Source organism: Indicator indicator, chromosome 26 (genome assembly GCF_027791375.1).
Source record: "Indicator indicator isolate 239-I01 chromosome 26, UM_Iind_1.1, whole genome shotgun sequence".
NCBI lineage: Eukaryota > Metazoa > Chordata > Aves > Piciformes > Indicatoridae > Indicator > Indicator indicator.
Window position 1 is genome coordinate 13,929,802 of NC_072035.1, and position 18,633 is coordinate 13,948,434.

The window sequence follows — 18,633 nt, forward strand, 5'->3', positions numbered from 1 at the left end:
GGGACTGTTTTCAAAATGGCTTCAAATCAATGGGTCAGCCCATCAGCTGCTAAGCCCCCACCACTCTGGGTTCACTATTCTTTTATGGAGAGCTGCTGCAGCCATACCGGGAAGGTACCATGGCAGACACACACACTAAGTGGGAAATGAGCAAGTGTCACGAAACAAAATCAATAGCCTGGAGCCAAAGCTGTTTCTCTCCCTTTCCTGTCTCAGATGTGTGTGTGTGTGTATGTAACTCCAGGGCTTCTTTACCTCCTCCATTCCTTTCTTTCCCCACCACTGCAAATGTTGCAGAGCATGATAATGAAAGCTGGTGTCCAAGCCACCAGACAAGCCCATCACTGCAATCAGAACAACCACGAGAGATGGTAGCCTGCAGGCTCATCAAGCTGTCTTGATGTTGGCCAGCCTCATGTACATGAAGATGCCAATCTCGCCTCTCTCCCATCCCTCCTCCTCCTCTTTGGCAGCCCAGTCTCCTCACCCTCCTCCTCCGCCTGCCACGCTCCCCTCCTTGCCCTCCCCCTTCCCTCCCTCCATGCACAGCACCAGAGGAACGCCAGCCTGGGCCACATCCCAGCCGCTGTCTCTTAACCATTCTGATAGAAAATGCCCAGCAGGCTGAATCTTTCCTAGAAAAGCAAGGGGAGGTCGGAAGGCATATGGTTGCTGTCCTCTAAGCTCTGGGTGACAAGGTCTGTGATGCTGCAAACTTCCCAGGCAGAAAAAGGGAACAACAAAAAAGAAAAAAAAAGAAAAATAGCAAGAGAAAGAGAGAGGGGGGAAAAAAGAAATTGCCTGCTTGGGCTTTGGGAAATCACAAGCTACTCCCTGCAGTGAGCAAACCTGCCTGACCCTGTGTCACACTGTTGGGCATGTATCACACCACACTGGTGTAGCACAGGCTGGCCTTAAAAGGAGAATTTAAAAATGCAGAGTCTGAAATCTCTCAGTAATTTTTAAGTCATGGTCCATTCTACCCTCTGGAGTGAACAAACACCTGGCTGCCTCTCCTCCCTGACCCACATTGTCAGGATTTTAGGCACATTTAGTACTACAGCTGAAGAGCAGAGAGATGACAGAAAAACAAACCAGTATCTTTGTGACTTCTGTTGCCACTGTTGGCAGATTTTTGCTCAGTTGCACTCCCAAGGTTTCTTAAAATCCTGCTGCAACCCTGACCTGCCCTTCTCCTGTCCATTCAACTCTCTGTGCTGAACACCTATGTTTGATGGTGAGTGCAATGTGGTCTCTGGAGAACAAGGCCACCACTGCATGGAAAGGTGAAGGCTGGCACTTAAGGCTGAGGGCTGCATTCTTCTCAGAGACTTACTCTTCCACTGGACAGCCAAATTCAGTGGCTGAAATGAAGCAGGACAATGCTTCTTCCACTTAGATTCATAGAATCAGTCAGGGTTGGAAGGGACCACAAGGATCATCCAGTTCCATCTTCCCTGCCATGGGCAGGGACACCTCACACTACATCAGGCTGGCCACAGCCTCATCCAGCCTGGCTGCAAACACCTCCAGGGATGGGGCCTCAACCACCTCCCTGCACAACCCATTCCAGGCTCTCACCACTCTCATGGGGAAGAACTTCTTCCTCACGTCCAGCCTGAATCTCCCCACTTCCAGCTTTATTCCATTCCCCCCAGTCCTATCACTACCTGATATCCAAGAAAGTCCCTCCCCAGCTTTCTTGTAGCCCCCTTCAGATACTGGAAGGACACTTGTTTAGAGCCTATGCAATATCCTCTGTCCTAGCCATCAATACTATTGACATTAAGGAAAATCTGCAAACCCAGGTTGCATTTTGCCCTGAGGTACAGGATGAGTTTAGGGTTGTCACTGTGGGACTTCAACAGGGCTGTCTTTCAACAGCAGCATGTTCTCATCAAACACAAAACAGAATGACACATCTTTCTTCATTACAAGAGCACAAGGGCTCCTCTTTCAGACAAATTCTTTTTCTCAACATATGAATTCATGGATCTCTATTACTATACCAACACAAAGTTTCTCTCCAAACCATAGACCTCACCTTTAATAATCAATATTTCCTTTCCACTTGCTCAGCTTTCAAGGTCATATGTTGAAGAAATTAATCACACTTTTAGGAATCTTCCTCTTAGGCTGATGCTAGCACTGACATTATGTGGAATTTAAAGCAAAACCACACTGAACAGGGCTTGGGTTTGTCTTCCCAAATGGAATGTTAGGCCAAGAAAAAGAAACTGCTGTTTGTCCAGAGTAAAAGGGCAAATAAAATCATTTCCAGGCTTTCAAAGAAGCTATTACATATAGTGAAGTAGAAGAAAAATTACTTGATGACAGTGGCCTTTCAGAATCCTTCAGAGAGCAGGAGCAATAAGCAGTCAGCCAAAGGCTATCTATATTCTGCTACTCTTACACGTGCTCAGAGCTCCTGCTTTAGAGAAGTCCATTCACAATGATGACACTGTGCTCAAAACACAGAACAATTACCTGTAACCCTAAACACCACCATTTCCACTGATTCCATACAGTAGCATTTAAAAATATTTATCTGCCTGGGATTTGAGCTTGCTGTAACACTACCTTGCACTGGAATTCAGTGCAAGCTATAAGCAAAGTGAACCAGAAGAAAAGTTTGGGAATTTTTCTCTTTGTCTTTTCTTTTAAAGACAAACTGGCTCTATTACCAAAATTAATAGTGTCCTAGAAGCAGAGACATGGATTAGCTACACCAAATGCCAGCGAGCAGCATCACACCTGGGAAAGCTCTGGCCAGCCACAGCACTAAACAAGATCAGGGGGTTGGAGCACCTCTGCTACAAAGACAGGCTGAGGGAGCTGGAAAAGAGAAGGCTCTGGGGAGACCTAATAGCCTCCTTCCAGTACCTGAAGGGGGCCTACAAGAAGGATGGAGAGAGACTGTTTAGAAAGGCCTGCAGTGATAGGATGAAGGGCAATGATTTGAAATTAGAGAAAGTGGATTTAGATTGGATGTTAGGAACAAGTTCTGCACCATGAGAGTAGTGGAAGACTAGAACAAGTTGCCTGGGGTGGTGGTTGGGACCCCATCCCTGAAGATATTCAAAATGAGGCTTGACAGGGCTCTAGACAACCTAATTTTGTTGAGGATGCCCCTGCTGACTGGAGAGGGTGTTGGACTAGATGACTTTCAGAGGTCCCTTCCAACTCAGACCATTCTGTGATTCTACCTGCTATAGCTGGGTCTTCATACCTAAACTGGGAATGCATTGCTTGAGCCAGCACTCATTCTAGTAGGAAACCTAAGAGCTCAGCAACCATAACAGCCCAGATCTGTTCAGTCTCAGTCTAAGACAGACTTCAGTGTCAATTTTTTCAGCTCTGATGTGGAACTGAAAGGGGCTTGTACCTGGACATGATCTGAATACAGCTCACCTCACTGGAAATCTTCAGTGAGATTTTCCTTATGAGATCCAATGCTGTAACAGGCTGACATCTCTCATTTCCTCACTGGATTCCCATCATGGTTTGGCCTTAAACCTCAGGTTTAAACATCCATCCATACCACCTGTTCCAGAGCACTAGTCTACTGTTAACCACTGCTTTACCTTCAACAGTACTTTCACCCAGGGATCTGAGAGCACTCTACCAATCTCAGACATAACTTCAACCATCCTCTTTCTTGGAGGCAGTAAAGCTTTTTGCCCTTCTGTGACAGAGAGATACATTACTCATGAAGAGTTGACATGAGATGGAGAAGGTCAAACAATAATGAAGTGGCAGTGGTTTGGAGTAGAACCCAGAAGTCCCATAGCTCAACCCCCCAATTAATCTACGAGAGCTGGCTATAACCAGTTTTTGTGTTTCAGAAGGAAAAGCAGAAGAGTAACGACTGTGAGTTATCAAATGTCTAAACAGAAATGTGTGCTGGGGGGGGGGGGATGAAAAAAAAAGAGTGTGTTAGGCTGTCTGAGTATTACAAAATGGTGAGCACTTCTGCATTCGTTTCTCTTGCCATGTCACTAGGAATTACAATCTGCCCAAATGCCTAAGCACATTGAGAACGTATAATAATAATTATAGTGTCAGAATTCCCTTGGAGATCTGAGCAAGATCTTGTTTCCTAAAGTAGCTCAGGGAGAAGAGATTGCAACTACAATTTGCCCATTCTTTCACAAGCACTATAAATTTAGAGGTATTTGCAATTCCAGCTGAAGGGGCAGACAGGAGCCACCTGCACAATGCTCCTCATAGACATGACATGTTTGTGACACTACAGCAGGGGCAAGTGAAGATAGATTCTGACATTGTTCCACAATGGGAACTCCTAAGATTTGCATCCAGAGCTCTTGGAAAGATCAACAAAACTCAAAGTCTGGAATATGTGAATATCCTGGAAGAGTGCAGGTGACTGCATCTTCCCTCAACTTGTCAAGCTTGTGACTCATGTCTAGAGTCTCCCATTCTGAGGATTTCTTCATTTTATGCTCTGCTAGAGAGTGATCACATCACTTGCCAAAGAATTTCAGCTCCCCTCACTTTCAGCCTTCTCTTCTACCACAAAGCATACACTCTGTGCAGAACTGCTCCCTTAAAGGCCACCAACAGAAGCCTTTAAGCCATGTACAGACACTGGCCAAAAGTGTCTTATCTCTGTGTGTTTTCTGGGCCAGGAATGGGTTAAAGCCATCAGGGCAACAACAAAAGCAAAGATCCTGAACATCATTTCATGCAAATGACCTTTCAGTGGCTTCCTGTTGGTTCACTGTGCTCTTGTCTGCCAGGGCCCTCGGGCCTTCAAAACCTGGGGCTAGATTTTAACTCATCTCCCCTTATCTGCTTGACTGACTGTCAGCCTAGCACATCTCCCTGCTTGTGATGAAGGCCTTAATTAGTGCTTGTCTGTTTACCCTTTTCCTATTGCCACCTCTCTTTTCCTCTCCCTCTCGCTATTCTTCTTTCTCTCTCCCATCACCCTGGGGCTTGTTTGCTTAGCTGGGCATCTCTTGTTTACTCAGTAGGGAGGTTATAATATATGTAAATAAAGTAAGTCAAAACTCCATAAAAACATAGCCCATAAAAGATTAAAAAAAAAAATAAAAACCAACCCAGAAACATATTTTCATGTTCAGAGGCATTGTTAAAACTGGGCTCCAGTTTTTGTTGTCTTCTGAAGCTAAAGGCAGTTAGGAAATGGAGCTGCTTTATTCCTTCTCTCTCTATCTTCCTTTCTTGGGAGGCTTTTTTAACACAAAACACAAAGAGTGATCACCTATTTGATGATCAAATAGGTGATTTGATGCTTCTGCAGTAAGCACCACCACTCTCCATCACCCAATACCAGTGCATCTTGCCTCAGCAGGGCTTCCACTTTGAGAAGGTATTGAAAAAAATGCAAAACTTGTTCAGCTTTCACAAGAAGCAGGAATAAGGGAAGCAGAAGGATCAAGCAGGTTTGTCCTCTTCCAAACAAATATGTTGGCTACCAGTTGCTGTCAAAATTGTGCAAAGAAACTGAAAGTTGGAGAGGAGAAAGAAGCATAGACAGGCTGAGGACCCAGCTTCCTAGCTTTAGCTTTTGTTTGGTTTCTTAGAATTACATGGTCATCTTACTGCAGAGGTCTGATGGATACACATCTACAGACTGAAACTTAACAGAATGCCAGGCTGGAAAGCACCCCAAGGATCATCTGGACCAACCCTAACTTCTCAGATGAGAGCCCTGTGCTGAGCATGGCAGAGACACACACAGCAGGGAATTACAAATGCTTTGAAGATGCTTTAAATAAAGCAAATACATACCATGGAAGGATAAAGCCAACATCATGCAGCAGTTTACTGGCAAGCTTGGAGACAAAGCCTGCATTTTCCAAATACCAGGACAGTTCTTATCCATTGGACTTTACTCTCTGTACTGGCCTTGCTGTGAAAGGACAAGTTAAAACTTGTCTGCTTCCTACCACTGTTTGTCAAGCAGCCCCTGGAATGTCTTGTCCTCACAGGGTGGCAATCACAGTTGCCTCTTTGTCTCACAGCCCAGGCTTCAGATGTTTCCTCCAGGCTGACTCTTCGGTACAACAAGAAGGCATCAGAAAACCACAGCCAAAGATGCCACTTCACCAGGGCTGCTTACAGTGAGTTTTACTATGTGCCTGCTGGCCTGAGGCACCACTCACAAAACATTGGAAAGCTCTGATGAAACCAAAATTAGTTAGAGTCCTTCTTCAGAGGGGACAGTCACAAAGTCAAGAACTTTTGATGCTATGGTTGACTTATGATCCATGGTGCAGGTTGACTGTGGCTTACATGGCCTTCCTCAATTGTCAGGGGACTCAGGTTAACTTGGGTGGTGAGAGCTGTATCTTATGTCCACTGAAAATAGGATGCAGTGTGCATTCCCACAGGGATATCAGACAGCTGGGAAATCTTATCTGAAGAGTATCCTCCCAGCACATCCCTCCTTTGTAAAAGATGCTTCATACCCATATAGCTCATAAAATTCACTTTGTAGCTAGGTATTTAGTAAAAACTCTGCAAGGCTTTTCAGGACTGAACTGTGAAAAGGTGTAGGTGTTGTGACCTATGACTATTCCCTCGATGCAGGCTGGAGCCCTGGGCTGCTTGGATGCTTGCCAAAGGAGCTTCCAGGCTTATCAAACATCCCAGGAAATAGCATAGTTCAGGGGCTGCCAAAGAGCAAAGGAGAGAGAACAGTTCTCACATTAGCAGGTAAAAGCCATTAGCTTTCCTGGGAGCGATATGCCCAGGTCATGAGAGAGACAGGGAAGAGGAGAACTGGATTGTTATAGCAAAGCAGGGAAGGAAGAATGATGAAAAGTGGGGAAAGGGAAAAACAAAGCAGGGAGGGAAAGGTTTCTCTGACAAGAGAATGATCAGAATAATATCATTCCTGTTTGGAAATAATGTACACACCAAAGTGATGTCTGGGACTGACAAAGAGGCTTGAAGTGAGGGAGAGAGAGAGACAGACCCAGGAAGGTCTGCAAAAAGAAAGGAAGGAATGTGGTAATGCAGGGATAGATGGAGACAGGGCTGGTGAATGTGCAGAAGACAGTCACAGGCCTGGCCAAACATGTCCTGACCCAGACACAGATCAGCTTAACTCAGAGAGAGCTGTGCCAGGTGCCATGATGCGGCACAGGAGGCTGCCCATCAGTTCTCATGCACCCCGAGAACTTGCTCCTGTCGCTTCCAGCTGCACTCCACCACACCTGCTGCTCTCTCTAGGACTTCCTTGGGATGAGGATCCCTGGAACAGATTCTGTGAGATTCACAGAAGTAGAGTAAAACAAGTGAAGGGTAAGAAACAAAGAGCCAATCACATTTCTTACGACAGTTATAAGCATTTCTGGGGTAGTTCTTAGAGACCTGATATTTTTGCACTTCAATCTGTAGGTGGAACCACTCCCAGCTATGAACAGTTCATGAATCAGAGACCCAACATCATTTTTAATTGGGTTAAGAGACATTTCAGGGTCAATTTGCAAGTATTTGTAAAAGCTGAAGTTTTAGAGACTATGTACCCATTAACAGGGTGTGTGCAAGCACACAATTAACTCAGAAGATGATCAGGATTGCTTGGTGCCTGTTGGGGCCTGAGTTCTAAGGTCTCAGTTTGTCCTGATAATATCTTCTCAGACCTGAACATTGCGAGAGATTGCGTCAGTCCGTGGTCTTAAACGCTGGTGACACAGCGGGTGAGATACACCACACCTCAGTCCCTGCACTCAGCATGAACTGGGGCAGGGAGCCATTCAAACTAAGAGGCATTCCTCTTTAGCTGCCAAGGCAAAAGGGCTGGAGTTTCCTCACCCTACGGTCCACAAAGATCAGGACCAGCCACGATGAAATCACTGATGTCAAAGGAGAAAACAAAGGACAAGTCAGTTCTGCACGTGCTCTCCCTTGAGCAGAGGTTTCAGCGCACGTCTGATCCTAACCCAAATCTCAGCAGAAATGAAACACCAGGCTCCATTTGAGGAACAGTGAGAGCAGACCTGGGTGGCCTGAGAAAAGAGTAGAGAAAAAAAGGGAGTAGAAAAGGTCTGTTTGTTCTTCCTCTCTGCTCAGCTCCCTTGAGAGCAAAGGAAGCTGCCCTGGGATATCAGTGTGATCAGCAGATTCACACAGGGGCTCTTGTGACAGAATAATTACTGCCTGGGCACAATCTCTTAACATGGGTCAGGGTAACCAGGAACTGCAGAAGGAGTCAATAAAGACTGACTCCAAGAGCTGCTCTTACATCTTTCACTTTTCAAAAACCTAAATAGTCAATTGTAGATAAAACACAGCTTCAAACAGAAGCAGCAAACCCAGACTGATACAGTTAATTAAGGATAGAATTAACAGACATGGGCATTTATATCATAAAACAAGGCAGCAGTCCTGAAACCCACCATCCTGTCTCCTTGACAGATGATAAAATTGTTCTGTTTTTTATTGGGCATCTGCCAATAGCTGCTACCTCTGAAGCAAACATCAATGGCTTTCTGACCACAAAGCCATTTTTAGTTACCAGGTACTGAAATATAGTCCAGGAGTCTGTAATTTCTGAGACAACACAAAGCACTTAATTGTACAGCTCAGTGGAGTTGTTGTCCCAGTCCTGCCTTCTTGTCTGCAAAAAGTTTGCCAAAACTGAAAAAAACCCCAACCCTCAAACAACTTCAACCCAAAACTTTCATAAATGACAATCTGGAATATTAGTTGAAGAGCTAAAAGAAATTAAGTGAAGTCCATGGAGGATGCTTGTTTAAGTCACAGCTTGGATTTGTTATTCTTCCAGAGCTCTTGGATATGACCCATTTAATCCATCCATTCAACCACTTCTTGACAGCCAAGTGTCTCACATTTATTACCTGGAAAGAGTTAAACTGCCACAGTAACCTCTGCCTACATTTGCTGCAAAAGATGAAAGATGGAACAGAATATTTAGCTGCTCTGTAGTTTTCCTTTTCTCTTTGCTTCCTTTCCTCCTCCAGCATTAAAAGATGCCTTTCAACCCCCTGATGTACCTCATGTTTCTGGGAAGCTTAAAGAACTTTGAGACATATTCCATCCTTCAAATGTATTCCAAATAAGTACTGCAGAAAAAATGATAGCATTTCCACCCTCACAAAGCTCAGTTTCCATATACAGAAGGTGAAGTTGACTTAATATTGAGTGATACTAACAATGCTAACACTAATAGGAAGACATGTTTTAATTATTTTTCACCTTTTTCCTCTAGGTTTCTTCTGTATCTGTATTGCTAGGTCTCTATTTACATAGTATTTCTAAGCACTACCAAGTAACTGATTTCCTTTTTATTTTGCAGCCTAGAGCATCGATGCCTTCAGTATTCACCACTGTAACCTCACCTGTGTATGGAAACATCTAACCACAACCATCAGTGAGTTCATTTAGAAAATTCAAAACATATTAAACAGAATCTTTCCCACACAGAACTGGATTAAACTGGGATGTTCACCTCTAAAGCAATCACTCTTACATCAGTTTCTGAAGTGTTTGCTACTGGCCAGTCAGAAAAAAACATAAATATTAGCAGTCTCCGAGGCTACTAATTCGGTATTATTTTTTAAATTCAATCACTACCTGGAAAGAAAAAAAATAAAGAAATGTTCAGAAGTAAATGCTTTACCATTGCAAAGCTTTGTATTAGCACTGCCTGGGTGTTTCACAACTGCTTTGTCTTGTGAAGCCCAGCTGTGAGCCATTGCACTGACTCAACAGTCTCCAGCTGAAGAAAAAACCCCAACTTTTCTATATCAAATTAATGTTCACCAAAACAAATTACATGGGACATTACACACTGCACTGCTTTGGACTTCTACAGAAGACTGACATCCAAGGAACACTTCACAGACACATCACATCAGTTTTGCAGTGCCTCCACACTGTCAAGAAGCACCACTGCCCAGTGTTCTCAGAGAGGAGGGCAATGGCATGACATAGAGAAGAAAAAGATAGCTACAAAAATGAGTCCATGGGTGGGCCAGGAATACAACCAGTATCTACCAGTGCTCAGTTCCAACACCTTCTATTCAGCATCATGCTCTGGATGATGTTCCAGCATGCATTAATCCCCTGGCTTCTGCCCAGCAAAACTTAACAAAAGATAAAACTCATACTACATAACATAATAACTCATAATGCATACATAACATAGCATAAAACTCATCTGTTACTGATGGGACTGGCTGAAAACAGTGGCTGAAGAGAGTTGTGGATCTAAACCAGCCTCGTGTTGTGGTCTACACTGATCCTTCACTGCTTCAGTACCTGACAGGGGCCTGCAAGAAAGCTGGGGAGAGACTTTTCACAAGGGCTTGTAGTGACAGGATGAGAGGGATTGGATTTATGCTGGAAGAGGGGAGAGTTATACTGGAGATTAGGAAGAAATTCTTTACAGTGAGGGTGGTGAGACACTGGAACATGTTGCACAGGGAAGTTATGGATGCCCCTTCCCTGGAGGTGTTCAAGGCCAGGCTTGATGGAGCTTGAGTGACCTGGGCTAGTGGGAGGTGTCTCTGCCCATGGAAGGTGGGTTGGAACTAGATAATCTTTAAGGTCCCTTCCAAACCAAACCATTCTATGATTTTATGTTTCACAGAGATGTCAATTCATGGACAGCTCGGTCTCTTACCTGTGTTTTGTTTCTTTGACACAGAGTACAGATAATTAATGGTAGAACAGCCCTGGCCAGTGCAGGAGGCAGGTAGGCAAGAGAAGGTTAAACCAGTCACAGCTAGGATGGTTGTGGGGCTTTGGGGCTTTTCTAACAGCCTTTGGAAATCCATTACGATTCTTTTGGTACAGTTTCTCAGACACACTTCAGAACAGTTAGCAATGGCACCAAAGTGGCACTCATGAGTCCCTTCAACTTCTCAACCTGAAAATCCCTTGAGCCAATTCTGGTCATACACAAATCTCAACAGGTAGATGCAGCTAGTGGTGAGCTAATGTGACTTGCACTCCTTGCCAGAAGGACGACAACCTTTGCTGTTACTAGACAGTCCCTTAGACACAGCAGAAGGTGACAGTAGCCCAGCTAATGTGCCCATTGCTCAGCAGGGAACATCACTTCAGGTATAGGCCCAGGCTAAACCCCAATATGCAGACCTATTGTAATTAAAAAATGCAGGAAGATCAAACTGTCTCCCCACATAAAATGATTTCAAAGCACAGCTTGATTAGAACTGGTCTAGAAGTAGTTTCTGTAGCAATTTTCATAATCAAAGAATCCTTCACTGCACTGAATCAGAACACGAAACTGAAAATTCAGATGACCCAAATCCAACAGTCCTGGGGGAAGGACAGCTTGTTTGGTTGACTTTAAAGGTTTTGTTTTGATACCAACAGTTATATTTTTGTTGGATTTAATATTGATTTAATAATAAAAAGAGCACATAGGAATGAAGTATATACACCTCAGAATGAGCATTAACCATGTCATAAAAACTGAAGTGAAATTATTATCAAAATATCATGTTTCAACACTGTCAACACTGACCATTTTGCTACTTGTAAAAATTAAGGATTTAGATTTTTCCTGCTGAAATATCTCACTGAGACTAACTATTCCCCAGAGCCTTTTGATTTCCTCCAAACTGCTCATTTCATCAACAACTTCCTTCACTCGACATTTTTTTCAACACTTTTTACTAGGACAAACATTTTTTTTTTCCTCCTCTCCCCTCCCCACCTCACACGGAAGCTGTTCCAAAGGGAGCCTGCAGTCAAGACACCAAGGCTGTTTTGTTTCATGCCAGCCTTGCTGATGCCATTACCTTGGCTTTGGAAGTGGAGTTTGGGATCACAGCCAGCTGGCACTGCTTCAGTAACATTTTCCTCTCTGGAGCCTGGCATATACTACACCAAAAAGACACTCCTTGATAGGTTACAACACTTTGTGGGAAAATCAAATGGCTTGACAATATCCCTTTCAAGTCCACAATAGTTCAAACTGGAAAATGAATATTTTCTTCCTGCCACATGCAATCAAGACTCTCAAAGTGCCTGCTTTCCTTCTGGTCTCTGTTTTTGGCTGGGGGTGAAGAGAATTTTGGGGTTTAAGCACTACTTTTTTTCTTTTTATAAAAAATGATCAAACCCAAACCAACAGCAATAGAACAACCCCAAAAAATCAATGAATCAAGAACAGTGTAATATACTGAAAAAATTATAGACTGGGAGAAACAACACTGGGAATAGAAGACCCCATCCATGTAGACTAAAATTCATGCTTATGTAGAATCTTAATAATTCCTATTGAGAGGTCAGTAGTGAGGGCTAAAGAGAGCACAGGGAATTGCTTTTTTTCTACATGGTATAAATTCATTTACAAAGACTAGCTGCACCAGTACAGAATACATCCTTCAAGCCAAAATAGTACTGTTCAGTCTGTCCCAGTGCATGCTAATGCTCATCCAAATCAATAATGGTTAGAATTTTTCATCAGACAAGCCTCTTTAGGTATCAGCAGGGAAATCTGTGGATCTGTTTCACACTAGCTTCTAAAAGCTATTAGAGAATAACTTTCATCTTTTAATCATCACAGGTAGAATTGAATAAGTGACAGAAATGAAGATCTCTGTGGTCTGCCCCATGATGGGTGGAGGCCCATCTGCTTACTGAACTAAGTTGTTCAGTTTGGCACCAGCAGCTGGAACACACACTGCAAGCTGTAGAGGAGCAACACAGAAGAGAGATACAATGCTTAAATTCAAATCTCCATTAGCCTTTCTTTATGACATCCCACAGCTGTCTGACTTGTACTGTTATCAGGACTATTGCTGCTGCTTTGACCTTTCTTGAGTGCAAGCCACTACAGTCAGCCATCTATTCTGCAGGCACCTGCCAAGTCAGAAGCTCCAATGGATGAAGTGATGGATGGAGATGTGGAGCCTGTTTCTACCTAGAGATCCATTATACTGCATCTTTGGCACTCACCCCAGTTAAACATGCTTTTATTTTCCTACACCTAACATCGTTTCAAAATCATATGGCTAAAAACAGCAACTGGAGTGCAACCCTCAGAGAGTACCAAGATGGGGATGCTCCCTGCAAAGTACCTGCACTCTACAGGTGGGAATCTGTTTGGTGTTAGGCTCTTCTAGGTTTATTTTGACGCTGCCCCCCACTCCTATCATTCTACTCAATTGGGCTCCAGGCAGAGATAATGAAGGAGGAGGTGAAGCTCTGACAAGGAAGTATCAGTGGAAGACATGGTACCAGGAATTTTGCTCTGCTGGGTGTGATGCACTCGAGTGCAGCTGACAAATCTAACTGCAGGAGACTCTCTGATGCTCTCTCCCATTACCGCCTTACTCCCTAGAGCAGCAAGTGCCCTATATCTGCGGAGAGCTATGAGCCAGAGCTTTCTGAACACAATGCCAGGGTTAGTCAGGAAGAAGAACAACATGAAGCTCTGACAACGAGAGCAGACTCAGAGAGGGCATTGCAAAAATTAAACACATGCAGACGTTTACTGGATGCATGGAAAAGCTCTGCCAGCCTGGCACCAACAAGCTAAAAAAGCCAAGACTAGTGAAACCAGATGGTATAAACACCAAAACTTCTGCCTATTACCACCAGCCTGCCAGTTTGAATACAGTGGCATAATGAAAAGCTGTTCTGTGGCTGTGATTAAAGCCACTGCTATCTCTTGGCTCACAAGTTGGCTTCAGCAAAATCTATCTGCTGTTCTCATTTCCAGCAGATAGCTGGCCCATGTGGTATAAAACCATGATTTACATTGCTGACCCTCTGTCTTGAGTGAAGGTCAAATGGAGAGTGGAACAAGAACTAGATGTGCTCCTCAAAATACCCCAAAGCAACAATTTGACATAAAGAAAAGGACTAATAAAGACAAAGGGAAAAACACCAAAGGAAAAACAGGAAGAGATCTCAGGTAAGAGGGCACAGCCACAATTGGAGGAACAGCACACAGGGTGGAACTGTCAGATGTGCCTAAACCTACAGTAAGTGGCTTTTAATTTCCACTAAAAGAGCTCTACAACTCCCCAGTGATTCTCTAAGCCTCAAATTTACTGGAGAAATATTTAATTGACTAGCAGCTACTGGAATATGAGAGACAGAAAACACATAGAGACTGTGATTAGGAACTCTGTCAATAATACAATCTATAGAAATGTTTTTCACTTCACCCTGTCAGGATGTAGCCTGAGATGTATTTAGGAATAAGTAAATAATTTCTCAGTTGTTTTTGATATAAATGAATCAGATAAAACAAGAACCATTTCCTATTAACTGAATTGCCAGAAATGACCCAGAGAAATGCTGTTGGATAAGGGTAGGCATTCAACACCTGTCAGAATCCAGCTTTAACTTACCTGCTTCTGTATCCTGTAAAGCTCATTTTATGCTCCCTTAAAACATGGGACTAAATAGCACCCACTACATTTACTCCTCTTGGCCCTTCATTTACTGTGATATATGCACATACATTTGCCTTTTAACCCTATCCATTGAAATTATTCCCATAAGCAATTCCTGGTGTACAGATTCTAAGTATCCAGACTTCAAACAGGGAATACATCCTACACAAAGCATTCTTGATCAGATTCTGATACAAAATAATCAAGATTCAAGTGCAGATACCAGGAGCTGCTGATTCAGTAATCTCCTACAAAGTTGCAATGTTCTCAAACTAGATTTGCTGCTTCCGTGTTTGTGCTTAGATACACCTGCAGAAGGTAGTAGTGAAAAATGACATAAACCTGAATTTAGCAAACCTAGAGAAAAGTTCTGAGTGAAAACATGTGCATCAAGACACTTCACATTGCCTGCATCAAGTTTATCACAAACCCCAGCTGGGTCCATTTCATACTCCAAGAAGAGAAGTGTAGAATCACAGAACTATCTTAGTTTGAAGACCTTTAAGATCATGAAGTCCAGCACTGTCAGGTCACCATTAAACCATGTCCCTCAGCACCATGTCTACAAGTACTCTATCCGTCATCTGCCAGGTCAATATGAATGACATCAGGACACCAGCACAAACATCATATTCACCTCCAAACCTGTTCAGTTCCTAATTCATATTTTCATTTGGGAGCTCTGCCTGTCCAAACCTCAAGAGAACATCTGTATTTTTCTCATTTTCTATTGAAAGGAGCACCCCGAGTGACCAGTCTAGCAGCTTTTGTTAGTCATCACTATCTTCAGCCTTCACTGTGAGGCCATCTTCTGTCTGTGGAGCAGAGGGTCTACAACACAGCTGGTATCATTTTCACCTCATGTGGACTGCATTGTGCTGTGCCTAAATCTGGCCAGATCAAAGCTTCTGCATCACTCCTATTTAGTGGGGCTTGTGTAGACTGAGTGCACTGCCTTTTCTGAGAAGGTCTGAATTTCACCACATGACTGGAACCCCAATAGTAGGGAGGTGCTAAACTATAAACTCATCCCAAGATTCAAGCATTTCTTTCCTCAGCACTGCAAGTCTAGGTCAAACACTGAGAAAAACAGCCTGCTGCCTCATTTAAATATTCAGTGAACGCTGCAAAGATTAACATTTCCTCTCTTGAATATCTAAATATTTGCCCACAATCCCCCTGCTAATGAGCAAAGACAAGTGCTGGTAAGTGGCAAGCAGCATTAAGCCTAGAGTCAATCAAATGAGTACAACAGGCCCTTCAGCACCACCACAAGGCCCATGCGAGTTACATTCAAAGCTGGTGGCTTGCAAATGGCCCTTCTCTCCCGCTAACTCTCCCCCCACCACACATCCATGCACATTCCTCCCTCTCCTTTCCTCTCCACCCCCTTTTTCGCTCCATAACCCACTTGGGGGCATAAAAAACTGGTACTGAGCAACCTGCCAACTGCTTTAGACTTTGGAACACAGGCTCTGGTCTTGTCAGCTCGGAGCCTTGCACACAATGGAAAACATTACACATCTCACTCGCTAACGACCACGCTGCTCATTTACATGTCGCAGGCAAATACCAACAAGGTCGCAGCCAGAAAAAGTGTGGTCAGGAGCTGCTACCGCTCCTGGCAAGAGGTTAGTGCCTTGGAAAAGGGCTGCACGGGAAGCTCTTTAAACACCTTGGAACATGTGCTAAACTGCTGAAGTATGAGGTGTGGTGACAGCAAGGTGTTGAAACAGTGCTTTTAAAAGCTGCCAGTCATCATTAACACATCTCCGCAGAGTATTGGCAGTCAAGTCAAAGCCAACACCTAGAGCATCTTCTTAAAGGGTGGGTGTGGAGAACGGAAGAGGAAAGGAAGCAGGTGTGGTGAAGACAAAGGAAGAATACAGAAGAATACAGAAGCATACAGAGGGGGGGGGGGGTGTTTCCCTCCTGATCTCCTGCTCAGAAATTTCCATCCTTGCTTCACAAAGAGGCAATGGCGTTACCTGCTCCTCAAGAGTTCCACTGTCAATTGTCTGGACAACCTGCAAGAGAATCAGAGAGCTACCTCTTCCCATTTCCTCAGGGAGCTTCTGACACTGTCCTTATTGTTCTTGCTACTCTGAGGAATCAGGAAGTCCTATTATAAGTGGATTTTGTGAAGCAACTCCCATAAGGCTAGAAGCAGCATGCTTGTAACCTCCCACGCCAGTGGCACTCCTACGTTATTCCTTTAGTGAATAACTTTCAATGAGAGACTGGAACTAGATTACTCAGATCTGCTGAGTGGCCAGCAGAGTTGTCAACTTCAACAGCCAAGGCTACCAGCAAAAATAATTCTTAGTGACAGATGGTCAGGCTCAGATCAGTGCTGATCAGAGGGCATCAGCTCTCACATACGGCTATAGACAGTATCTGTCCAGGCATGGATGTGGCAGGGCCAAGGAAAGGAGCTTCCACTTGGCCATATTTAGCCACCCCTCATACACTTTTTCCCATGAGCATGGAGGACCCCAAAAGCTTGGATCTTCAGCTGCCAGCTGAAGATCCAAGGCAACAGCCATGTTCAAATCTCCCCCTTTTCCTATTACTGCTGTGTTCCCTGCAAAGACACACAATCCAAACTCTGCAGTGATGTACACTTGCTGCTTCATTGTTCAACAATGTTTGTCCAAATTTTGTATTTCCTAATATTTTGTTGGCATTTTTACTAATATTTTTTCCGGTTGCACGCATCCTGAGATAAGTTCCAACTTCCCAAAGAATTCTCTTCTCTTCTCTCACAAAATTCTCTGACTATATATCAGCTACTTCAGAGAAGAACCAAGTTATCAATACAGAAAAAAAAATCTTGGGCAAAGCTCAATCAGCCACAATCTTTTACCCAGTCTGAAGATATATTTATCCTTTTTAAAAAGTATCCAGCACTACAAAGTAGTTGGATGGGAAAGTTTCTGTGAATTAAAAGAAAACAGCCCTAACTCAATATAATTCTACCTCCTAAGAGTCTAAAACCATATCACAGATCAAAATCTTAAATATTTATTTGAAATTATGCACCCTATTTATTCCATATTCTAAACCCGTGCAGCAGCGAGGCTGTAATTGTAATGGATTAATAAAAGCTATCATATTCCATAATTCAGCAGCAAAGATTATGCATAGCCCCTAGATGCAACTAAGAATAGCTAAGTTTTGCTGGTGATTGTTCTAAGAACTAAAAAAAAAAAAAAAAAAAAATTCTTACATTGCTCTCTCCCGCTCCTTTTTCTCCCTAAAGTACTCAGGAACCACCATGTCTCGCTGATGTGCAGAGTGCTCTGTTCCCAATCTTTAGGACCTTCAGAGCAGTTTTTTTTTCAATTAACCCTTCACATGCACAACATTCCTCGATTTTTAGCAGTTTTCACCACTAGGTTTCCAGGAGGTTGCTGTAAAAGATCACCAGTACTAGCCTGATTCCCCTCCTCCGCACACACCACAATCACATCTTCTGTGATAGTGTCCCCAGCACATTTGGTGACTTCCCTCCTGATCACAGAACTTTTGGGCCAATCTTGGACAAATTGTTCAGAGGGGCAAAGGCTTCAAATCAGTTTCCCACATGAATTAAAGGCAGCAAAAACTCAGCAGCTTCCCTGTCACAAGCAGCACCCAAAACCTCCAAATAATATCTTTTATGCCTTGCCCAGTCCCTGTGTAGTGGGGGACACAGCAAGGACAGAGATGTCACCAGCTGTCTGAGTTGTAAGACATAAGATACAAGCCCATGGGGAAACCAGGCTTCATTAAATCTGCTGCTCATGCAAGAACTTATTTTTTTATTCATTTGCTTTCTTATTCACTTAGACTTACTAAAATTGAAGCAGTAAAATATAAACCAGACAGATTTACAAAGAGGCATTATGGGGGCTAGGTATGGAATTACCTTTAGAAGAAGTTAAGCAGAAGTGACTTGCTTAAAGATAGAGAGTGAATTATTGAATCATATCTTTCAGCATCCAGATTTTCAGCAAAACCACTAAAGCTTTTTTGTTAATTCTGATCTTACCTGTGGATAACCATTTGTGGAGAAGCAAGGTGGGAATAATAATAATCATAATCATAATCATAATCATAATAACAACAACAATAATAATAAAGTAGCAAAACCTTTAGAGCCAGGGAGATGAAGATTGACATCCAACTTTCTCCTTCTCTTGCTGTCTTTCTTGCACTTGCACATGCTTACATAGACACCTCATAGAGACACTCC